The 23,440-nt window shown below is 48.7% G+C and overlaps 5 non-coding genes across 5 annotated transcripts; all 5 read left to right on the plus strand.

Moving 5' to 3' along the window:
* The first annotated feature begins 113 nt into the window (after positions 1–113).
* Positions 114–186, plus strand: TRNAE-CUC (transfer RNA glutamic acid (anticodon CUC)). The gene has a single exon. It is a non-coding gene; the product is annotated as a tRNA-Glu (tRNA).
* A 3,070-nt stretch (positions 187–3,256) lies between these two features.
* On the plus strand, positions 3,257–3,329 carry TRNAE-CUC (transfer RNA glutamic acid (anticodon CUC)). Its single transcript has one exon. It is a non-coding gene; the product is annotated as a tRNA-Glu (tRNA).
* A 5,142-nt stretch (positions 3,330–8,471) lies between these two features.
* Positions 8,472–8,544, plus strand: TRNAK-UUU (transfer RNA lysine (anticodon UUU)). The gene has a single exon. It is a non-coding gene; the product is annotated as a tRNA-Lys (tRNA).
* A 2,365-nt stretch (positions 8,545–10,909) lies between these two features.
* TRNAK-CUU (transfer RNA lysine (anticodon CUU)) lies at positions 10,910–10,982 on the plus strand. Its single transcript has one exon. It is a non-coding gene; the product is annotated as a tRNA-Lys (tRNA).
* Positions 10,983–22,774: 11,792 nt separating this feature from the next.
* Positions 22,775–22,847, plus strand: TRNAK-UUU (transfer RNA lysine (anticodon UUU)). Its single transcript has one exon. It is a non-coding gene; the product is annotated as a tRNA-Lys (tRNA).
* The last annotated feature ends 593 nt before the right edge of the window (positions 22,848–23,440 follow it).

A 23,440-nucleotide genomic window follows, 5' to 3' on the forward strand; every position in this document is an offset into this window, starting at 1 on the left:
AGCCTTTCCTGCGCCCTTTCCTAGCCTGAGCCGCCCGTGCTTACAGCGATAACCACACACTACTTCCTCATAATTGAACACACGAGGGTGTGTGAAATAACATAGGCACAGCAGCTTGGCTAGCTCAGTCGTTAGAGCATGAGACTCTCAATCTCAGGGTCGTGGGTTCGAGCCCTATTTTGAGCGTGATGCTTTTTAAAGGCTTCTCCATTTTCGGGTTTAATATTAACTCTCACCTTTTTCAGATATTGAACACAGCTCTGGAGGCTGACTCTCACCTTTTTCAGATATTTCGCTGAGGCTTAAAACTACACACACACACACACACATTCTGCAGTTTGCCTCACGATTCCCACAGGACTCCACACAACGCAGCACTTCCCGCCCAGGGAGGCGACGCTGGGAGCGGTCCTAGGCCGAGCCTTTCCTGCGCCCTTTCCTAGCCTGAGCCGCCCGTGCTTACAGCGAGGTCGGAGTCCGCTCCGGTCCGTCCTGTCCCCCCCCATCCTTTCAAAAAGAGGAGTTTAAGGTCTCGTCACCGCTGGTGTTATGATTAAAGTAGGTATGAAAACTACTTTATGTCGGCAGTGGGATTTGATTACAGGACTGGGGAAGATACTGCTCTTGAATGTGGTGCCTTACACCGCTCGGCCATTCCGGCAGCCTCCGGAACACGCCTCTGGAGGCTGACTGCCACCTCGTGAAACAGGGAGAGTTCACACTGTTCTCTACTGGACATTTAAGTATGTGCCCAGAGACAGGTTGAGAGGAGAGATGCATGTATGTACCAGAGTGAGCTCCAGAGAGACTGATGGGGACATAAGACTGGGGTAGAGCGAGAGATGGAGAAAGAGAAAGGTGCCTGTGTCGACTCAGCAGCAGAGAAAATGAAACAAAGGGGCCTCCTTGGATAACCACACACTACTTCCTCACAAAGAACACACAGAGGGTGTGTGAAATGACATAAACACAGCAGCCTGGCTAGCTCAGTCGGTAGGGTGTGAGACTCTTAATCTCAGGCTTGTGGGTTCGAGCCCCATGTTGGGGGTGATGCTTTTTAAAGGCTTCTCCATTTTCGGGTTTAACATTAACTCTCACCTTTTTCAGATATTTCGCTTAGGCTTAAAACTACACACACACACACACATCCTGCAGTTTGCCTCACGATTCCCACAGGACTCCACAAAACGCAGCACTTCCCGCCCTGGGAGGCGCCGCTGGGAGCGGTCCTAGGCCGAGCCTTTCCTGCGCCCTTTCCTAGCCTGAGCCGCCCGTGCTTACAGCGAGCTAGGAGTCCGCTACGGTCCGTCCTGTCCCCCCACATCCTTTCAAAAAGAGGAGTTTAAGGTCTCATCCCCGCTGCTGTTATGATTAAAGTAGGTATGAAAACTACTTTATGTCGGCAGCGGTATTTGATCACGGGACTGGGGAAAATACTGCTCTTGAATGTGGCACCTTACACCGCTTGGCCATTCCGGCAGCCTCCGGATCATTTCTCTGGAGACTGACTGCCACCTCGCGAAACAGGGAGAGTTCACACTGTTCTCTACTGGACATTTAAGTATGTGCCCAGAGACAGGTTGAGTGGACAGATGCATGTATGTACCAGAGTGAGCTCCAGAGAGACTGATGGGGACATAAGACTGGGGTAGAGCGAGAGATGGAGAAAGAGAAAGGTGCTGTGTCGAGTCAGCAGCAGAGAAAATGAAACAAAGGGGCCTCCTGGGATAACCACACACTACTTCCTCACAAAGAACACACAGAGGGTGTGTGAAATGACATAGGCACAGCAGCCACGCGAGCTCAGTTGGTAGAGCATGAGACTCTTAATCTCAGGGTCGTGGGTTCGAGCCCCATGTTGGGTGTGATGCTTTTGAAAGGCTTCTCCATTTTCGGGTTTAACATTAACTCTCACCTTTTTCAGATATTTCGCTGAGGCTTGAAACTACACACACACACATCCTGCAGTTTGCCTCACGATTCCCACAGGACTCCACACAACGCAGCACTTCCCGCCCTGGGAGGCGCCGCTGGGAGCGGTCCTAGGCTGAGCCTTTCCTGCGCCCTTTCCTATCCTGAGCTTACAGCGAGCTCGGTGTCCGCTCTGGTCCGTCCTGCCCCCCCCCCCCAAAAAGAGGAGTTTAAGGTCTCATCCCCGCTGGTGTTATGATTGAAGTAGGTATGAAAACTACTTTATGTCAGGAGTGGGATTTGATCACGGGATTGGGGAAGATACTGCTCTTGAATGTGGTGCCTTACACCACTCGGCCATTCCAGCAGCCTCCTGAACACGGCTCCGGAGGCTGACTGCCACCTCGTGAAACAGGGAGAGTTCACACTGTTCTCTACTGGACATTTAAGTGTGTGCCCAGAGACAGGTTGCGAGGACAGATGCATGTATGTACCAGAGTGAGCTCCAGAGAGACTGATGGGGACATAAGACTGGGGTAGAGCCAGAGATGGAGAAAGAGAAAGGTGCCTGTGTCGAGTCAGCAGCAGAGAAAATGAAACAAAGGGGCCTCCTGGGATAACCACACACTACTTCCTCACAAAGAACACACAGAGGGTGTGTGAAATTACCTAGGCACAGCAGCCTGGCTAACTCAGTCGGTAGAGCATGAGACTCTTAATCTCAGGGTTGTGGGTTCGAGCCCCACGTTGGGCATGATGCTTTTTAAAGGCTTCTCCATTTTCGGGTTTAACATTAACTCTCACCTTTTTCAGATATTTTGCTGAGGCTTAAAACTGCACACACACACACATCCTGCCGTTTGCCTCACGATTCCCACAGGACTCCACACAACACAGGGGCCTCCTGGGATAACCACACACTACTTCCTCACAAGAAACACACAGAGGGTGTGTGAAATGACATAGGCACAGCAGCCCAGCTAGCTCGGTCGGTAGAGCATGAGACTCTTAATCTACGGGTTGTGCGTTTGAGCCCCACGTTGGGCGTGATGCTTTTTAAAGGCTTCTCCATTTTCGGGTTTAACATTAACTCTCACCTTTTTCAGATATTTCGCTGAGGCTTAAAACTACACACACACACATCCTGCAGTTTGCCTCATGATTCCCACAGGACTCCACACAACGCAGCACTTCCCGCCCTGGGAGGCGCCGCTGGGAGTGGTCCTAGGCCGAGCCTTTCCTGCGCCCTTTCCTAGCCTGAGCCGCCCGTGCTTACAGCGATAACCACACACTACTTCCTCATAATTAAACACACGAGGGTGTGTGAAATCACATAGGCACAGCAGCTTGGCTAGCTCAGTCGTTAGAGCATGAGACTCTCAATCTCAGGGTCGTGGGTTCGAGCCCTATTTTGAGCGTGATGCTTTTTAAAGGCTTCTCCATTTTCGGGTTTAATATTAACTCTCACCTTTTTCAGATATTGAACACAGCTCTGGAGGCTGACTCTCACCTTTTTCAGATATTTCGCTGAGGCTTAAAACTACACACACACACACACACATTCTGCAGTTTGCCTCACGATTCCCACAGGACTCCACACAACGCAGCACTTCCCGCCCAGGGAGGCGACGCTGGGAGCGGTCCTAGGCCGAGCCTTTCCTGCGCCCTTTCCTAGCCTGAGCCGCCCGTGCTTACAGCGAGGTCGGAGTCCGCTCCGGTCCGTCCTGTCCCCCCCCATCCTTTCAAAAAGAGGAGTTTAAGGTCTCGTCACCGCTGGTGTTATGATTAAAGTAGGTATGAAAACTACTTTATGTCGGCAGTGGGATTTGATTACAGGACTGGGGAAGATACTGCTCTTGAATGTGGTGCCTTACACCGCTCGGCCATTCCGGCAGCCTCCGGAACACGCCTCTGGAGGCTGACTGCCACCTCGTGAAACAGGGAGAGTTCACACTGTTCTCTACTGGACATTTAAGTATGTGCCCAGAGACAGGTTGAGAGGAGAGATGCATGTATGTACCAGAGTGAGCTCCAGAGAGACTGATGGGGACATAAGACTGGGGTAGAGCGAGAGATGGAGAAAGAGAAAGGTGCCTGTGTCGACTCAGCAGCAGAGAAAATGAAACAAAGGGGCCTCCTTGGATAACCACACACTACTTCCTCACAAAGAACACACAGAGGGTGTGTGAAATGACGTAAACACAGCAGCCTGGCTAGCTCAGTCGGTAGGGTGTGAGACTCTTAATCTCAGGCTTGTGGGTTCGAGCCCCATGTTGGGGGTGATGCTTTTTAAAGGCTTCTCCATTTTCGGGTTTAACATTAACTCTCACCTTTTTCAGATATTTCGCTTAGGCTTAAAACTACACACACACACACACATCCTGCAGTTTGCCTCACGATTCCCACAGGACTCCACAAAACGCAGCACTTCCCGCCCTGGGAGGCGCCGCTGGGAGCGGTCCTAGGCCGAGCCTTTCCTGCGCCCTTTCCTAGCCTGAGCCGCCCGTGCTTACAGCGAGCTAGGAGTCCGCTACGGTCCGTCCTGTCCCCCCACATCCTTTCAAAAAGAGGAGTTTAAGGTCTCATCCCCGCTGCTGTTATGATTAAAGTAGGTATGAAAACTACTTTATGTCGGCAGCGGTATTTGATCACGGGACTGGGGAAAATACTGCTCTTGAATGTGGCACCTTACACCGCTTGGCCATTCCGGCAGCCTCCGGATCATTTCTCTGGAGACTGACTGCCACCTCGCGAAACAGGGAGAGTTCACACTGTTCTCTACTGGACATTTAAGTATGTGCCCAGAGACAGGTTGAGTGGACAGATGCATGTATGTACCAGAGTGAGCTCCAGAGAGACTGATGGGGACATAAGACTGGGGTAGAGCGAGAGATGGAGAAAGAGAAAGGTGCTGTGTCGAGTCAGCAGCAGAGAAAATGAAACAAAGGGGCCTCCTGGGATAACCACACACTACTTCCTCACAAAGAACACACAGAGGGTGTGTGAAATGATATAGGCACAGCAGCCTCGCGAGCTCAGTTGGTAGAACATGAGACTCTTAATCTCAGGGTCGTGGGTTCGAGCCCCATGTTGGGTGTGATGCTTTTGAAAGGCTTCTCCATTTTCGGGTTTAACATTAACTCTCACCTTTTTCAGATATTTCGCTGAGGCTTGAAACTACACACACACACATCCTGCAGTTTGCCTCACGATTCCCACAGGACTCCACACAACGCAGCACTTCCCGCCCTGGGAGGCGCCGCTGGGAGCGGTCCTAGGCTGAGCCTTTCCTGCGCCCTTTCCTATCCTGAGCTTACAGCGAGCTCGGTGTCCGCTCTGGTCCGTCCTGCCCCCCCCCCCCCCCCAAAAAGAGGAGTTTAAGGTCTCATCCCCGCTGGTGTTATGATTGAAGTAGGTATGAAAACTACTTTATGTCAGGAGTGGGATTTGATCACGGGATTGGGGAAGATACTGCTCTTGAATGTGGTGCCTTACACCACTCGGCCATTCCAGCAGCCTCCTGAACACGGCTCCGGAGGCTGACTGCCACCTCGTGAAACAGGGAGAGTTCACACTGTTCTCTACTGGACATTTAAGTGTGTGCCCAGAGACAGGTTGCGAGGACAGATGCATGTATGTACCAGAGTGAGCTCCAGAGAGACTGATGGGGACATAAGACTGGGGTAGAGCCAGAGATGGAGAAAGAGAAAGGTGCCTGTGTCGAGTCAGCAGCAGAGAAAATGAAACAAAGGGGCCTCCTGGGATAACCACACACTACTTCCTCACAAAGAACACACAGAGGGTGTGTGAAATTACCTAGGCACAGCAGCCTGGCTAACTCAGTCGGTAGAGCATGAGACTCTTAATCTCAGGGTTGTGGGTTCGAGCCCCACGTTGGGCATGATGCTTTTTAAAGGCTTCTCCATTTTCGGCTTTAACATTAACTCTCACCTTTTTCAGATATTTTGCTGAGGCTTAAAACTACACACACACACACATCCTGCAGTTTGCCTCACGATCCCGCAGAACTCCACACAACGCAGCACTTCCCGCCCTGGGAGGCGCCGCTGGGAGCGGTCCTAGGCCGAACCTTACCTGCGCCCTTTCCTAGCCTGAGCCACCCGTGCTTACAGCGAACTCGGAGTCCGCTCCGGTCCGTCCTGTCCCCCCCCATCCTTTCAAAAAGAGGAGTTTAAGGTCTCATCCCCGCTGGTGTTATGATTAAAGTAGGTATGAAAACTACTTTATGTCAGCAGCGGGATTTGACCACAGGACTGGGGAAGATACTGCTCTTAAATGTGGCGCCTTACACCACTCGGCCATTCCGCAGCCTCCAGAACATGGCTCTGGAGGCTGACTGCCACCTCGCGAAACAGGGAGAGTTCACACTGTTCTATACTGGACATTTAAGTATGTGCCCAGAGACAGGTTGAGAGGACAGACGCATGTATGTACCAGAGTGAGCTCAAGAGAGACTGATGGGGACATAAGACTGGGGTAGAGCGAGAGATGGAGAAAGAGAAAGGTGCCTGTGTCGAGTCAGCAGCAGAGAAAATGAAACAAAGGGGCCTCCTGGGATAACCACACACTACTTCCTCACAAAGAACACACAGAGGGTGTGTGAAATGACATAGGCACAGCAGCCCGGCTAGCTCAGTCGGTAGAGCATGAGACTCTTAATCTCAGGGTCGTGGGTTTGAACCCCACGTTAGGCGTGATGCTTTTTAAAGGCTTCTCCATTTTCGGCTTTAACATTAACTCTCACCTTTTTCAGATATTTCGCTGAGGCTTAAAACTACACACACACACATCCTACAGTTTGCCTCACGATCCCCACAGGACTCCACACAACGCAGCACTTCCCGCCCTGGGAGGCGCCGCTGGGAGCGGTCCTAGGCCGAGCCTTTCCTGCGCCCTTTCCTAGCCTGAGCCGCCCGTGCTTACAGCGAGCTCGGAGTCCGCTCCGGTCCGTCCTGTCCCCCCCCATCCTTTCAAAAAGAGGAGTTTAAAGTCTCATCCCCACTGGTGTTATGATTTAACATTAACTCTCACCTATTTCAGATATTTTGCTGAGGCTTAAAACTACACACACACACACACACATCCTGCAGTTTGCCTCACGATTCCCACAGGACTCCACACAACGCAGCACTTCCCGTCCTGGGAGGCGCCGCTGGGAGCGGTCCTAGGCCGAGCCTTTCCTGCGCCCTTTCCTAGCCTGAGCCGCCCGTGCTTACAGCGAGCTCGGAGTCTGCTCCGGTCCGTCCTGTCCCCCCCATCCTTTCAAAAAGAATAGTTTAAGGTCTCATCCCCGCTGGTGTTATGATTAAAGTAGGTATGAAAACTACTTTATGTCAGCAGCGGGATTTGACCACAGGACTGGGGAAGATACTGCTCTTGAATGTGGCGCCTTACACCACTCGGCCATTTCGACAGCCTCCAGAACACGGCTCTGGAGGCTGACTGCCACCTCGCGAAACAGGGAGAGTTCACACTGTTCTATACTGAAAATTTAAGTATGTGCCCAGAGACAGGTTGAGAGGACAGATGCATGTATGTACCAGAGTGAGCTCAAGAGAGAATGATGGGGACATAAGACTGGGGTAGAGCGAGAGATGGAGAAAGAGAAAGGTGCCTGTGTCGAATCAGCAGCTGAGAAAATGAAACAAAGGGGCCTCCTGGGATAACCACACACTACTTCCTCACAAAGAACACACAGAGGGTGTGTGAAATGACATAGCCACAGCAGCCCGGCTAGCTCAGTCGGTAGAGCATGAGACTCTTAATCTCAGGGTTGTGGGTTCGAACCCCACGTTAGGTGTGATCCTTTTTAAAGGCTTCTCCATTTTCGGATTTAACATTAACTCACACCTTTTTCAGATATTTCGCTGAGGCTTAAAACTACACACACACACATCCTGCAGTTTGCCTCACGATTCCCACAGGACTCCACACAACGCAGCACTTACCGCCCTGGGAGGCGCCGCTGGGAGCGGTCCTAGGCCGAGCTTTTCCTGCGCCCTTTCCTAGCCTGAGCCGCCTGTGCTTGCAGCGAGCTTGAAGTCCCTCCAGTCCGTCCTGTCCCCCCCATCCTTTCAAAAAGAGGAGTTTAAAGTCTCATCCCCGCTGGTGTTATGATTAAAGTAGATATGAAAGCTACTTTCTGTCGGCAGGGGGGTTTGATCAGAGGACTGGGGAAAACACTGCCCTTGAATGTGGCACCTTGCACCACTCGGCCATTCCGGCAGCCTCCGTAACACAGCTCTGGAGGCTGACTGCCACATCGCGAAACAGGGAGAGTTCACACTGTTCTCTATTGGACATTTAAGTATGTGCCCAGAGACAGGTTGATAGGACAGATGCATGTATGTATCAGAGTGAGCTCCAGAGAGACTGATGGGGACATAAGACTGGAGTAGAGCGAAAGATGGAGAAAGAGAAAGGTGCCTGTGTCGAATCAGCAGCAGAGAAAATGAAACAAAGGGACCTCCTGGGATAACCACACACTACTTCCTCACAAAGAACACACAGAGGGTATGTGAAATGACATCGGCACAGCAGCCCGGCTAGCTCAGTCGGTAGAGCATGAAACTTTTAATCTCAGGGTCGTGGGTTCGAGCCCCACGTTGGGTGTGATGCTTTTTAAAGGCTTCTCCGTTTTCGGGTTTAACATTAACTCTCACCTATTTCAGATATTTTGCTGAGGCTTAAAACTACACACACACACACACACATCCTGCAGTTTGCCTCACGATTCCCACAGGACTCCACACAACGCAGCACTTCCCGTCCTGGGAGGCGCCGCTGGGAGCGGTCCTAGGCCGAGCCTTTCCTGCGCCCTTTCCTAGCCTGAGCCGCCCGTGCTTACAGCGAGCTCGGAGTCCGCTCCGGTCCGTCCTGTCCCCCCCCATCCTTTCAAAAAGAGGAGTTTAAAGTCTCATCCCCACTGGTGTTATGATTAAAGTAGGTATGAAAACTACTTTATGTGGGCAGCGGGATTTATTCACAGGACTGGGGAAGATACTGCTCTTGAATGTGGAGCCTTAGAGCGCTCGGCCATTCCGGCAGCCTGCGGAACACGGCTCTGGAGGCTGACTGCCACCTCGCGAAACAGGGAGAGTTCACACTGTTCTCTACTGGACATTTAAGTATGTGCCCAGAGACAGGTTGAGAGGACAGATGCATGTATGTACCAGAGTGAGCTCCAGAGAGACTGATGGGGACATAAGACTGGGGTAGAGCGAGAGATGGAGAAAGAGAAAGGTGCCTGTGTCGAGTCAGCAGCAGAGAAAATGAAACAAAGGGGCCTCCTGGGATAACCACACACTACTTCCTCACAAAGAACACACAGAGGGTGTGTGAAATGACATAAGCACAGCAGCCCGGCTAGCTCAGTCGGTAGAACATGAGACTCTTAATCTCAGGGTTGTGGGTTCGAGCTCCACGTTGGGTGTGATGCTTTTTAAAGGCTTCTCCATTTTCGGGTTTAACATTAACTCTCACCTATTTCAGATATTTTGCTGAGGCTTAAAACTACACACACACACACATCCTGCAGTTTGCCTCACGATTCCCACAGGACTCCACACAACGCAGCACTTCCCATCCTGGGAGGCGCCGCTGGGAGCGGTCCTAGGCCGAGCCTTTCCTGCGCCCTTTCCTAGCCTGAGCCGCCCGTGCTTACAGCGAGATCTGAGTCCGCTCCGGTCCGTCCTGTCCCCCCCCATCCTTTCAAAAAGAGGAGTTTAAAGTCTAATCCCCGCTGGTGTTATGATTAAAGTAGGTATGAAAACTACTTTATGTCGGCAGCGGGATTTCATCACGGGACTGGGGAGGATACTGCTCTTGAATGTGGCGCCTTACACCGCTCGGCCATTCCGGCAGCCTGCGGAACACGGCTCTGGAGGCTGACTGCCACCTCGCAAAACAGGGAGAGTTCACACTGTTCTCTACTGGACATTTAAGTATGTGCCCAGAGACAGGTTGAGAGGACAGATGCATGTATGTACCAGAGTGAGCTCCAGAGAGACTGATGGGGACATAAGACTGGGGTAGAGCGAGAGATGGAGAAAGAGAAAGGTGCCTGTGTCGAGTCAGCAGCAGAGAAAATGAAACAAAGGGGCCTCCTGGGATAACCACACACTACTTCCTCACAAAGAACACACAGAGGGTGTGTGAAATGACATAGGCACAGCAGCCTGGCTAGCTCAGTCGGTAGAGCATGAGACTCTTAATCTCAGGGTCTTCGGTTCGAGCCCCAGATTGGGCGTGATACTTTTTAAAGGGTTTAACATTAACTCTCACCTTTTTCAGATATTTCGCTGAGGCTTAAAACTACACACACACACATCCTACAGTTTGCCTCACGATTCCCACAGGACTCCACACAACGCAGCACTTCCCGCCCTGGGAGGCGCCGCTGGGAGCGGTCCTAGGCCGAGCCTTTCCTGCGCCCTTTCCTAGCCTGAGCCGCCCGTGCTTACAGCGAGCTCAGAGTCCGCTCCGGTCCGTCCTGTCCCCCCCCCCATTCCTTTCAAAAAGTGGAGTTTAAGGTCTCATCCCCGCTGGTGTTATGATTAAAGTAGGTATGAAAACTACTTTATGTAGACAGCGGGATTTGATCACAGGACTGGGGAAAATACTGCTCTTGAAAGTGGCACATTACACCGCTCGGCCATTCCGGCAGCCTCCGAAACACAGCTCTGGAGGATGACTGCCACCTCGCGAAACAGGGAGAGTTCACACTGTTCTCTACTGGACATTTAAGTATGTGCCCAGAGACAGGTTGAGAGGACAGATGCATGTATGTACCAGAGTGAGCTCCAGAGAGACTGATGGGGACATAAGACTGGGGTAGATCGAGAGATGGAGAAAGAGAAAGGTGCCTGTGTCGAGTCAGCAGCAGAGAAAATGAAACAAAGGGGCCTCTTGGGATAACCACACACTACTTCCTCACAAAGAACACACAGAGGATGTGTGAAATAACATAAGCACAGCAGCCCGGCTAGCTCAGTCGGTAGAGCATGAGACTCTTAATCTCAGGGTCGTGGGTTCGAGCCCCACGTTGGGTGTGATGCTTTTTAAAGGCTTCTCCATTTTCGGGTCTAACATTAACTCTCACCTTTTTCAGATATTTCGCTGAGGCTTAAAACTACACACACACACATCCTGCAGTTTGCCTCACGATTCCCACGGACCTCCACACAACACAGCACTTCCCGCCCTGGGAGGCGCCGCTGGGAGCTGTCCTAGGCCGAGCCTTTCCTGCGCCCTTTCCTAGCCTGAGCCGCCCGTGCTTACAGCGAGCTCGGAGTCTGCTCCGGTCCGTCCCTTTCCCCCCCACCCCCCATCCTTTCAAAAAGAGGAGTTTAAGGTGTCATCCCTGCTGGTGTTATGATTAAAGTAGGTATGAAAACTACTTTATGTCGGCAGAGGGATTTGATCACAAGACTGGAGAAGATACTGCTCTTGAATGTGGCACCTTACACCGCTCGGCCATTCCGGCAGCCTCCGGAACACACCTCTGGAGGCTGACAGCCACCTCGCGAAACAGGGAGCGTTCACTCTGTTCTCTACTGGACATTTAAGTATGTGCCCAGAGACAGGTTGAGAGGACAGATGCATGTATGTACCATAGTGAGCTGCAGAGAGACTGATGGGGACATAACAGTGGGGTAGAGCGAGAGATGGAGAAAGAGAAGCGTGCCTGTGTCGAGTCAGCAGCAGAGAAAATGAAACAAAGGGGCCTCCTGGGATAACCACACACTACTTCCTCACAAAGAACACACAGAGGGTGTGTGAAATGATATAGGCACAGCAGCCCGGCTAGCTCAGTCGGTAGAGCATGAGACTCTTAATCTCAGGTTCATGGGTTCGAGTCCCACGTTGGGTGTGATACTTTTTAAAGGCTTCTCCATTTTCGGGTTTAACATTAACTCTCACCTTTTTCAGATATTTCGCTGAGGCTTAAAACTACACACACACACATCCTGCAGTTTGCCTCACGATTCACACAGGACTCCACACAACGCAGCACTTCCCGCCCTGGGAGGCGCCGCTGGGAGTGGTCCTAGGCCGAACCTTTCAAGCGCACTTTCCTAGCCTGACCCGCCCGTGCTTACAGCGAGCTCGGAGTCCGCTCCGGTCCGTCCTGTCCCCCCCCATCCTTTCAAAAAGACGAGTTTAAGGTCTCATCCCCGCTGGTGTTATGATTAAAGTAGGTATGAAAACTACTTTATGTCAGCAGCAGGATTTGACCACAGGACTGGGGAAGATGCTGCTCTTGAATGTGGCACCTTACACCGCTCTGCCATTCCGGCAGCCTCCGGAACACGTCTCTGGAGGCTGACTGCCACCTCACGACACTGGGAGAGTTCACACTGTTCTCTACTGCACATTTAAGTATGTGCCTAGAGACAGGTTGAGAGGACAGATGCATGTATGTACCAGAGTGAGCTCCAGAGAGACTGATGGGGACATAAGAATGGGGTAGAACGAGAGATGGAGAAAGAGAAAGGTGCCTGGGTCGAGGCAGTAGCAGAGAAAATGAAACAAAGGGGCCTCCTGGGATAACCACACACTACTTCCTCACAAAGAACACACAGAGGGTGTGTGAAATGACATAGACACAGCAGCCCGGCTAGCTCAGTCGGTATAGCATGAGACTCTTAATCTCAGGGTTGTGGGTTCGAGCCCCACGTTGGGCGTGATGCTTTTTAAAGGCTTCTCCATTTTCGGGTTTAACATTAACTCTCACCTTTTTCAGATATTTCGCTGAGGCTTAAAACTACACACACACACATCCTGCAGTTTGCCTCACGATTCCCACAGGACTCCACACAACGCAGCACTTCCCGCCCTGGGAGGCGCCGCTGGGAGTGGTCCTAGGCCGAGCCTTTCCTGCGCCCTTACCTATCCTGAGCCGCCTGTGCTTACAGCGAGCTCGGAGTCCGCTCCGGTCCGTCCTGTCCCCCCCCCCCCATCCTTTCAAAAAGAGGAGTTTAAGGTCTCATCCCCGCTGGTGTTATGATTAAAGTAGGTATGAAAATTACTTTATGTCAGCAGCGGGATTTGACCACGGGACTGGGGAAGATACTGCTCTTAAATGTGGCGCTTTACACCACTCGGCCATTCCGCAGCCTCCAGAACATGGCTCTGGAGGCTGACTGCCACCTCGCGAAACAGGGAGAGTTCACACTGTTCTATACTGGACATTTAAGTATGTGCCCAGAGACAGGTTGAGAGGACAGACGCATGTATGTACCAGAGTGAGCTCAAGAGAGACTGATGGGGACATAAGACTGGGGTAGAGCGAGAGATGGAGAAAGAGAAAGGTGCCTGTGTCGAGTCAGCAGCAGAGAAAATGAAACAAAGGGGCCTCCTGGGATAACCACACACTACTGTTAGGGTTTGTACACAGCAAAGAGCATGTCCCCTCTCACTGCACTAGTGGGTTCTGTAATAGCTCCCTTTTAAACTTACTATTGAAAGCCTTTCTTGTTATCTCACCTCCCCCCCCCCTAGGCTTCTGTGTATGTTGTTTAATGTGCTGTTTTGTTTACACATTGGGCCTTGCTTTTACCAAGGCTTCTTTAAAACACTCCTCCCTAGGCCATGTGTTAATCCAACTCATTTGCATAATAACTGAAACTCTGCACACCTTTCAAGAACATGTGCAGCATGTGAGGACCACACCCAGCTCTTCAAACCACACCCAGCTCTGCACACCTTCCAAGAACATGTGCAGCATGTGAGGACCACACCCAGCCCTTCAAACCACACCCAGCTCTTCGAACCACACCCAGCCCTGTCTATAAAAGGCAACCCCCGAGCCTCACCCAGTGCTTGTGCTCGTCTACCTCCCGCTTACCTGAGAACAGATCCCTCGGCGCTGGCACTCCTGCTCTTTACAGACTTTCTTTGACTTCAATGGGTGCAGCTGCTGGCTCTTCCTTCTTCTGGTTTCCGGTTCCTCCTTGCCTCAGCCTCTCTCCTACGAGTAACCTGCAAAAGAGAAAGAAGACAAGGTTAGACTGATCAGTATCTCTTGCCAACAACAAGTAAGTGCAAAACTTTTTATTACCTGAGGGAGCTTTGACGGCAATTTCTGGATTCGTGTATAGACAGTTTGAGGCGAAGTGCCTTCCACGAGCATTGTGATTCAGGCTCTTTGTTGCAGGAGTATTTTGCAGGACTTTGTGAAGCGGACATTGTTTTTTTTCATGGAACTTTTGGGAATCGAACAGTGGAAACCATTGACAGCAAGGCAAACAGTAAATCAAGGACTTGCACAAATTACATGCTGTATTTTGATGTAAAAGTACAGTATTTGTTTTATAAAAGATTCTGGAAATATGCGAAAAGTGAGTCTGCTATTGGGAATTTAGGCTTTAGTTATATTATGATGAATGTTTGATATTGGTAATTCTGATAATGGTATTTGTTTAATGTTTTAGAAGCTTTACAGTAATAGAAAACACATCCCAGAGCAGTAACACATTCCAAACCTGGAAACTAGAGACCAGGATCCAAGAGGTACTTTTAGAAGAGAATTTCTAATAAATAAAGGGATAGTTAGGAACCCATTTAGGAATAGGTTGCACTTATCTGTTCTTTGTTTATGTTTCATTAGGCACCAGTTTCTACAGAAGTCAGAAAGGGCCGCAGATTTGTGCAGCACTTCAACAGTGGAAACGCAAGAACTGTGTTGTCTCTTTATTTTTTATTTTATCCACTTCCCCCCTTCCCTTGAGCTTCTGTTCTTAGTGCACTGTTTTAAAAACTAGTGTGCTGGAACAAGCAGTTTCAGGGTGGGGTCGGATTGTCTTCAACCTCCATCAGAACTGAACAAGAACTCAGGTGAGCTGGGCTTTGACAGAAGCACAAGCCTTAAAAAATTTCAGTTCTGGTGGACGATGAATACCGGGGAAGAAATAGAGGGCATTGACGTCACGGATATGGCGCAGGCCCTAAATGAGGACTTGGCTCATAATGAATCAGTGTCTGGCATCTTGCAACATATGCAAGAGGAAATAGAGAGATTAAAGATGGAGAATACCTCTTTAAAACAGGATTTAAGCAGGTATAAATTTAGGGGATCTCAGTGGAACACAGCTTCTACGCCTTTGTTTAAAACCTCCTCAGAGACAGGGGCGCCATCAAAACATACAACTTTGCCTTCCCCAGTTGAGGTTACTGTTAATGTTCCTAATGTTGTGCCCTTAGCAGCACCTGAACGTTTTCATGGAGATAGTAACAAATTCCATGTTTTTATCAATCAATGTCAATTACACTTCATTTGTAAGCCACAACAGTTCCCTACTGATGATACGAAAGTGGCATTCGTCTTGTCTTATTTGGGTGGCACAGCAGCCAATTGGTCAATTCCTTTCGTGGATAGAGATGATCCCATCCTCCATAATTGGAATCAATTTAAACGTACCATGACCAGCCTTTTTGCAAAACACACTTTCATGCAGGCAAATGATAATGAGCTTTTAAATCTTAAACAAGGTAACAAGGATTTATTGACCTATCTCACTAGTTTTAATCGTTTACTCACCGAGACACAGTGGCCAGAAGAAAAGCGTGTCTCCCTTTTTTATAAAGGTTTGAGAGACGAGTTAAAAGACGCGCTGGCTCATATCGTTGATTTGCCAAAAGACTATTCGGACTTTGTAGATTTAGTTGTGAAATTAGAACATAGACTAGGAGAAAGAAAGAGAGATAAATACAAACTGGAATCACGGTTAACTTTTATTAGACACGAGAAGAAAGACACAGATAATAAACTCCCTGAACCAGAGCCTATGCAAATAGGGACACTCAGAGGTCCACTCACATCAGAGGAAAAAGAAAGAAGGAGAAAATTTCAATTATGTTTATATTGTGGCAGGGCAGGTCACTTTGCCAGAGAATGTCCAGTAAAGCCTAAAACTCCACGAAAGGGTGCTGTTTCCTCCACCTCCTCAACTGAATCGGGAAACGATTAAGCTCGACAAGGGGAGAGGTTACTTGTTCGAGAAAACATCTTAATCAAACCTCTAATGCTTCAGCCTTCAGGGTACCGCACATACCTAGACATTTCATAATTCAGGTCGTTTTAATTGTTACTACCCAAGTGAGGCATTCTCTCCCTGTCCTACTGGACTCAGGCGCGACAGGAAATTTTGTGGATAATAAGTTAGCTGAAATCTTAGGACTTCCTATGTGCCTAAAGCCTTGTCCAGAAGTAGTATGTGCGGTGGATGGGTCAGAATTGACCTCTGGATTAATCACAAAACAAACAAGTCCACTTGTTATGGTCTGTCAGAACGGGCACACAGAGGTGATTAGCTTTGATCTGATAGATACTCCTAATTTTGGTTTGATTCTCGGGGTACCCTGGTTAACAACTCATAACCCAAAAATTGATTGGGTGAATAGAACTGTTACTTTGGATTCCTCTTTCTGTAGAACCAATTGCTATCAAGAAGCAGGTACAGAACAGAGCACAGTATTACACTGTGCTAGTGTTACACAAGATGAACCAAGTCTCCCTCCTGAATATTCTGACTTTAAAGACGTCTTTGATCCAGTAAAGGCTAGTGTGCTGCCCCCACATCGGTCTTATGACTGCCGTATAGATCTTATCCCAGGGGCCCCTTTACCTAATAACAGAGTATATGCTTTGACTGACGAAGAAACCAAATACTTAAGAACCTACCTAGATGACCTACTACAGTCTGGGTTCATCCGTCATTCCACATCTCCAGTGTCATCTCCACTCTTTTTTATCCCGAAGCCGGATAAATCCCTGCGCGCGTGTATCGATTATAGAGGACTAAATAAGGCTACAATAAAGAATAAATATCCTCTTCCTCTAATACCTGTGTTGTTGGATCAATTAAGACATTCTACTGTATACACTAAACTAGATCTGCGGGGAGCTTACCACCTGGTCCGAGTAAAAGAGGGGGATGAGTGGAAGACAGCTTTCAAGACAAAGTTTGGTTTATTTGAGTACACAGTAATGCCCTTTGGGTTATGTAATGCCCCTGCGGCCTTTCAGTTCTTTATAAATGAGGTCCTACACGAATTCCTGGACGTTTGTGTCATAGTATACATAGACGACATCCTCATTTACTCTAAGAACTCAGAAGAACATACCCAACATGTTCGTGCAGTATTATCAAAGTTAAAAGAAAATCATCTTTTTGCTAAGTTAGAAAAGTGTACTTTTAATGTCAACAAGGTGGACTTTTTAGGATACTGCCTGTCACCTCAAGGAATAACTATGGATGTAAAGAAAATCAGTGCTATTGCTGATTGGCCAGAACCATCCTCTGTAAAAGATATTCAGAAATTTCTGGGTTTCGCCAATTTTTATAGTAGGTTTATTGCACATTTTGCAGACATTGCGGCCCCAATAACTACCTTGTTGCGGAAAGGGCAACGATTTCTTTGGACTGATGAGGCGGCACACGCCTTTCAACTCCTAAAACAAAAGTTCACTTCAGCCCCAATTCTGAAACATCCTGATCCTGACTTGCCCTTTTTTGTTGAAGCGGATGCTTCACAAGTAGCTTTAGGAGGAGTTCTCTCTCAACGAGATGCAGTAGATGGCCAGTTACATCCTATAGCCTTCTATTCCAAAAAGTTATTGCCAGCTGAACAAAATTACACTGTGGCTGAAAGGGAACTACTAGCTATCAAAGTAGCCTTTTCAGAATGGAGGCACCATTTAATGGGAGCCAAGTACCCAGTTACAATCTTTTCTGACCATAAGAACCTACAGTTTTTTGGATCACTTAAAGCACTAACACCACGTCAGATGCGCTGGTTAATTTTTTTTAGCACATTTGACTTTGTTATAACCTATAGACCAGGTGCACAACAAATTCAATCTGATGTGTTATCTAGATACGGACATACCTCAGACATGAAACAAGATAAAATAGGAGAACCCATTATTCCTCCCCAAAAGTTGTTGGCACCAGTACAACAGAAGGATTTCATCACAGATCTATATAATGCACACATGCAAATAGCACCTCAGGATTGGTTAAAGGATTCCCATAACACAATACAACGAGGTTTATTGTATCACGACAACATGCTGTTAGTGCCCACCTCTGAATTACAAACACAGGTGATAATTTGGCATCACGCCTCACCGTTGGCAGGTCATCCTGGTTGGGTAAAAACCCTGGAAAATGTGCAAAAACACTTTTGGTGGGACACTATAAGAAAGGACATTAAGCAATTTGTCACTACCTGTCCAATTTGTGCAAGACATAAATCTTCTCATAAGGCTCCTGACGGCTTGTTAATACCAATGCCAACACCCAAACAACCTTGGCACACTGTGAGCGTAGACTTTATTGTAGGTTTACCACCTGTAAAATCCTTCACAACAGTGTTGGTTATAGTGGATTTTTTATCTAAAATGGCACATTTTGTACCATTACAGAAATTACCCACGGCGGCAGATTTTGCCGATATTTTTATAAGGGAAATTGTGCGTTTACATGGTTTGCCAAGCAAAGTGGTGTCAGACCGAGGGAGCCAGTTCAACTCCAGATTTTGGAAAAAATTATGTGAAAAACTGAAAATAGATGTGGCCTTATCCACTGCTTTCCACCCAGAGACAGATGGACAGACTGAACGACTGAACCAAACCTTACTTCAAACGCTACGTTGTTTATTGGCTGATTATTCTAGTGAATGGTTGGAAGCTCTTCCTGTAGCAGAGTTTGTTTATAATAATACTGAGCATTCAGCTCTACTTTGCTCACCATTCTATTTCTTGCAGGGGTATCATCCAAGAGCTATACCCATTTTGTTAGAAGATTCCCTGTTGCCTACAGTAACGGATAGACTAACGAGGTTAGGTGACATACAAGACAAAGCCAGGAAACATTTATTAAAGTACAAGGAAAGCATGAAAAGACAAGCAGACAAACACAGGTCTGAGGCCCCAATGTATAAAATTGGTGACAAGGTATGGCTCTCCACAAAAAACCTAAACATAGAGGGATCCCGAAAGCTGCAACCACGTTTCATTGGACCCTTTAGTATAACTGCCATAGTAAACCCGGTAACAGTAAAATTAGATTTACCAAAAGAATATCCAGTACATACTACATTCCATGTGTCCTTGCTTAAGCCGTACAACTCAAAAACCCGACCTGAACCACCACCTCCACCCATACCAATTAAGGGAAATCTGGAATATGAAGTGAAAAGCATAAAAGACTCAAAAAGAATTAGTGGACGTCTGTTTTATTTAGTAGAATGGAAAGGATATGATGAATCTGAGAATTCATGGGAACCAGCATCATATGTACATGCCCCACAGCGGATTAGACGGTTTTATTTAAAAAATCCAGGAAAACCCCGTCCTGTAGGAGGGCCTTTGAGGGGGGCAACTGTTAGGGTTTGTACACAGCAAAGAGCATGTCCCCTCTCACTGCACTAGTGGGTTCTGTAATAGCTCCCTTTTAAACTTACTATTGAAAGCCTTTCTTGTTATCTCACCTCCCCCCCCCCCCTAGGCTTCTGTGTATGTTGTTTAATGTGCTGTTTTGTTTACACATTGGGCCTTGCTTTTACCAAGGCTTCTTTAAAACACTCCTCCCTAGGCCATGTGTTAATCCAACTCATTTGCATAATAACTGAAACTCTGCACACCTTTCAAGAACATGTGCAGCATGTGAGGACCACACCCAGCTCTTCAAACCACACCCAGCTCTGCACACCTTCCAAGAGCATGTGCAGCATGTGAGGACCACACCCAGCCCTTCAAACCACACCCAGCTCTTCGAACCACACCCAGCCCTGTCTATAAAAGGCATCCCCCGAGCCTCACCCAGTGCTTGTGCTCGTCTACCTCCCGCTTACCTGAGAACAGATCCCTCGGCGCTGGCACTCCTGCTCTTTACAGACTTTCTTTGACTTCAATGGGTGCAGCTGCTGGCTCTTCTTTCTTCTGGTTTCCGGTTCCTCCTTGCCTCAGCCTCTCTCCTACGAGTAACCTGCAAAAGAGAAAGAAGACAAGGTTAGACTGATCAGTATCTCTTGCCAGCAACAAGTAAGTGCAAAACTTTTTATTACCTGAGGGAGCTTTGACGGCAATTTCTGGATTCGTGTATAGACAGTTTGAGGCGAAGTGCCTTCCACGAGCATTGTGATTCAGGCTCTTTGTTGCAGGAGTATTTTGCAGGACTTTGTGAAGCGGACATTGTTTTTTTTCATGGAACTTTTGGGAATCGAACAGTGGAAACCATTGACAGCAAGGCAAACAGTAAATCAAGGACTTGCACAAATTACATGCTGTATTTTGATGTAAAAGTACAGTATTTGTTTTATAAAAGATTCTGGAAATATGCGAAAAGTGAGTCTGCTATTGGGAATTTAGGCTTTAGTTATATTATGATGAATGTTTGATATTGGTAATTCTGATAATGGTATTTGTTTAATGTTTTAGAAGCTTTACAGTAATAGAAAACACATCCCAGAGCAGTAACACATTCCAAACCTGGAAACTAGAGACCAGGATCCAAGAGGTACTTTTAGAAGAGAATTTCTAATAAATAAAGGGATAGTTAGGAACCCATTTAGGAATAGGTTGCACTTATCTGTTCTTTGTTTATGTTTCATTAGGCACCAGTTTCTACAGAAGTCAGAAAGGGCCGCAGATTTGTGCAGCACTTCAACAGTGGAAACGCAAGAACGGTGTTGTCTCTTTATTTTTTATTTTATCCACTTCCCCCCTTCCCTTGAGCTTCTGTTCTTAGTGCACTGTTTTAAAAACTAGTGTGCTGGAACAAGCAGTTTCAGGGTGGGGTCGGATTGTCTTCAACCTCCATCAGAACTGAACAAGAACTCAGGTGAGCTGGGCTTTGACAACTACTTCCTCACAAAGAACACACAGAGGGTGTGTGAAATGACATAGGCACAGCAGCCCGGCTAGCTCAGTCGGTAGAGCATGAGACTCTTAATCTCAGGGTCGTGGGTTTGAACCCCACGTTAGGCGTGATGCTTTTTAAAGGCTTCTCCATTTTCGGCTTTAACATTAACTCTCACCTTTTTCAGATATTTCGCTGAGGCTTAAAACTACACACACACACATCCTACAGTTTGCCTCACGATCCCCACAGGACTCCACACAACGCAGCACTTCCCGCCCTGGGAGGCGCCGCTGGGAGCGGTCCTAGGCCGAGCCTTTCCTGCGCCCTTTCCTAGCCTGAGCCGCCCGTACTTACAGCGAGCTCGGAGTCCGCTCCGGTCCGTCCTGTCCCCCCCCATCCTTTCAAAAAGAGGAGTTTAAAGTCTCATCCCCACTGGTGTTATGATTTAACATTAACTCTCACCTATTTCAGATATTTTGCTGAGGCTTAAAACTACACACACACACACACACATCCTGCAGTTTGCCTCACGATTCCCACAGGACTCCACACAACGCAGCACTTCCCGTCCTGGGAGGCGCCGCTGGGAGCGGTCCTAGGCCGAGCCTTTCCTGCGCCCTTTCCTAGCCTGAGCCGCCCGTGCTTACAGCGAGCTCGGAGTCCGCTCCGGTCCGTCCTGTCCCCCCCCCATCCTTTCAAAAAGAATAGTTTAAGGTCTCATCCCCGCTGGTGTTATGATTAAAGTAGGTATGAAAACTACTTTATGTCAGCAGCGGGATTTGACCACAGGACTGGGGAAGATACTGCTCTTGAATGTGGCGCCTTACACCACTCGGCCATTTCGACAGCCTCCAGAACACGGCTCTGGAGGCTGACTGCCACCTCGCGAAACAGGGAGAGTTCACACTGTTCTATACTGAACATTTAAGTATGTGCCCAGAGACAGGTTGAGAGGACAGATGCATGTATGTACCAGAGTGAGCTCAAGAGAGACTGATGGGGACATAAGACTGGGGTAGAGCGAGAGATGGAGAAAGAGAAAGGTGCCTGTGTCGAGTCAGCAGCTGAGAAAATGAAACAAAGGGGCCTCCTGGGATAACCACACACTACTTCCTCACAAAGAACACACAGAGGGTGTGTGAAATGACATAGCCACAGCAGCCCGGCTAGCTCAGTCGGTAGAGCATGAGACTCTTAATCTCAGGGTTGTGGGTTCGAACCCCACGTTAGGTGTGATCCTTTTTAAAGGCTTCTCCATTTTCGGGTTTAACATTAACTCTCACCTTTTTCAGATATTTCGCTGAGGCTTAAAACTACACACACACACATCCTGCAGTTTGCCTCACGATTCCCACAGGACTCCACACAACGCAGCACTTACCGCCCTGGGAGGCGCCGCTGGGAGCGGTCCTAGGCCGAGCTTTTCCTGCGCTCTTTCCTAGCCTGAGCCGCCTGTGCTTACAGCGAGCTTGAAGTCCGCTCCAGTCCGTCCTGTCCCCCCCATCCTTTCAAAAAGAGGAGTTTAAAGTCTCATCCCCGCTGGTGTTATGATTAAAGTAGATATGAAAGCTACTTTCTGTCGGCAGCGGGGTTTGATCACAGGACTGGGGAAAACACTGCCCTTGAATGTGGCACCTTGCACCACTCGGCCATTCCGGCAGCCTCCGGAGCACCGCTCTGGAGGCTGACTGCCACCTCGCGAAACAGGGAGAGTTCACACTGTTCTCTATTGGACATTTAAGTATGTGCCCAGAGACAGGTTGATAGGACAGATGCATGTATGTATCAGAGTGAGCTCCAGAGAGACTGATGGGGACATAAGACTGGAGTAGAGCGAGAGATGGAGAAAGAGAAAGGTGCCTGTGTCGAATCAGCTGCAGAGAAAATGAAACAAAGGGACCTCCTGGGATAACCACACACTACTTCCTCACAAAGAACACACAGAGGGTATGTGAAATGACATCGGCACAGCAGCCCGGCTAGCTCAGTCGGTAGAGCATGAAACTTTTAATCTCAGGGTCGTGGGTTCGAGCCCCACGTTGGGTGTGATGCTTTTTAAAGGCTTCTCCGTTTTCGGGTTTAACATTAACTCTCACCTATTTCAGATATTTTGCTGAGGCTTAAAACTACACACACACACACACACACACACACATCCTGCAGTTTGCCTCACGATTCCCACAGGACTCCACACAACGCAGCACTTCCCGTCCTGGGAGGCGCCGCTGGGAGCGGTCCTAGGCCGAGCCTTTCCTGCGCCCTTTCCTAGCCTGAGCCGCCCGTGCTTACAGCGAGCTCGGAGTCCGCTCCGGTCCGTCCTGTCCCCCCCCATCCTTTCAAAAAGAGGAGTTTAAAGTCTCATCCCCACTGGTGTTATGATTAAAGTAGGTATGAAAACTACTTTATGTCGGCAGCGGGATTTCATCACGGGACTGGGGAGGATACTGCTCTTGAATGTGGCGCCTTACAACGCTCGGCCATTCCGGCAGCCTGCGGAACACGGCTCTGGAGGCTGACTGCCACCTCGCAAAACAGGGAGAGTTCACACTGTTCTCTACTGGACATTTAAGTATGTGCCCAGAGACAGGTTGAGAGGACAGATGCATGTATGTACCAGAGTGAGCTCCAGAGAGACTGAT

This window comes from Pleurodeles waltl, chromosome 6 (assembly GCF_031143425.1).
Source record: "Pleurodeles waltl isolate 20211129_DDA chromosome 6, aPleWal1.hap1.20221129, whole genome shotgun sequence".
Taxonomy (NCBI): domain Eukaryota; kingdom Metazoa; phylum Chordata; class Amphibia; order Caudata; family Salamandridae; genus Pleurodeles; species Pleurodeles waltl.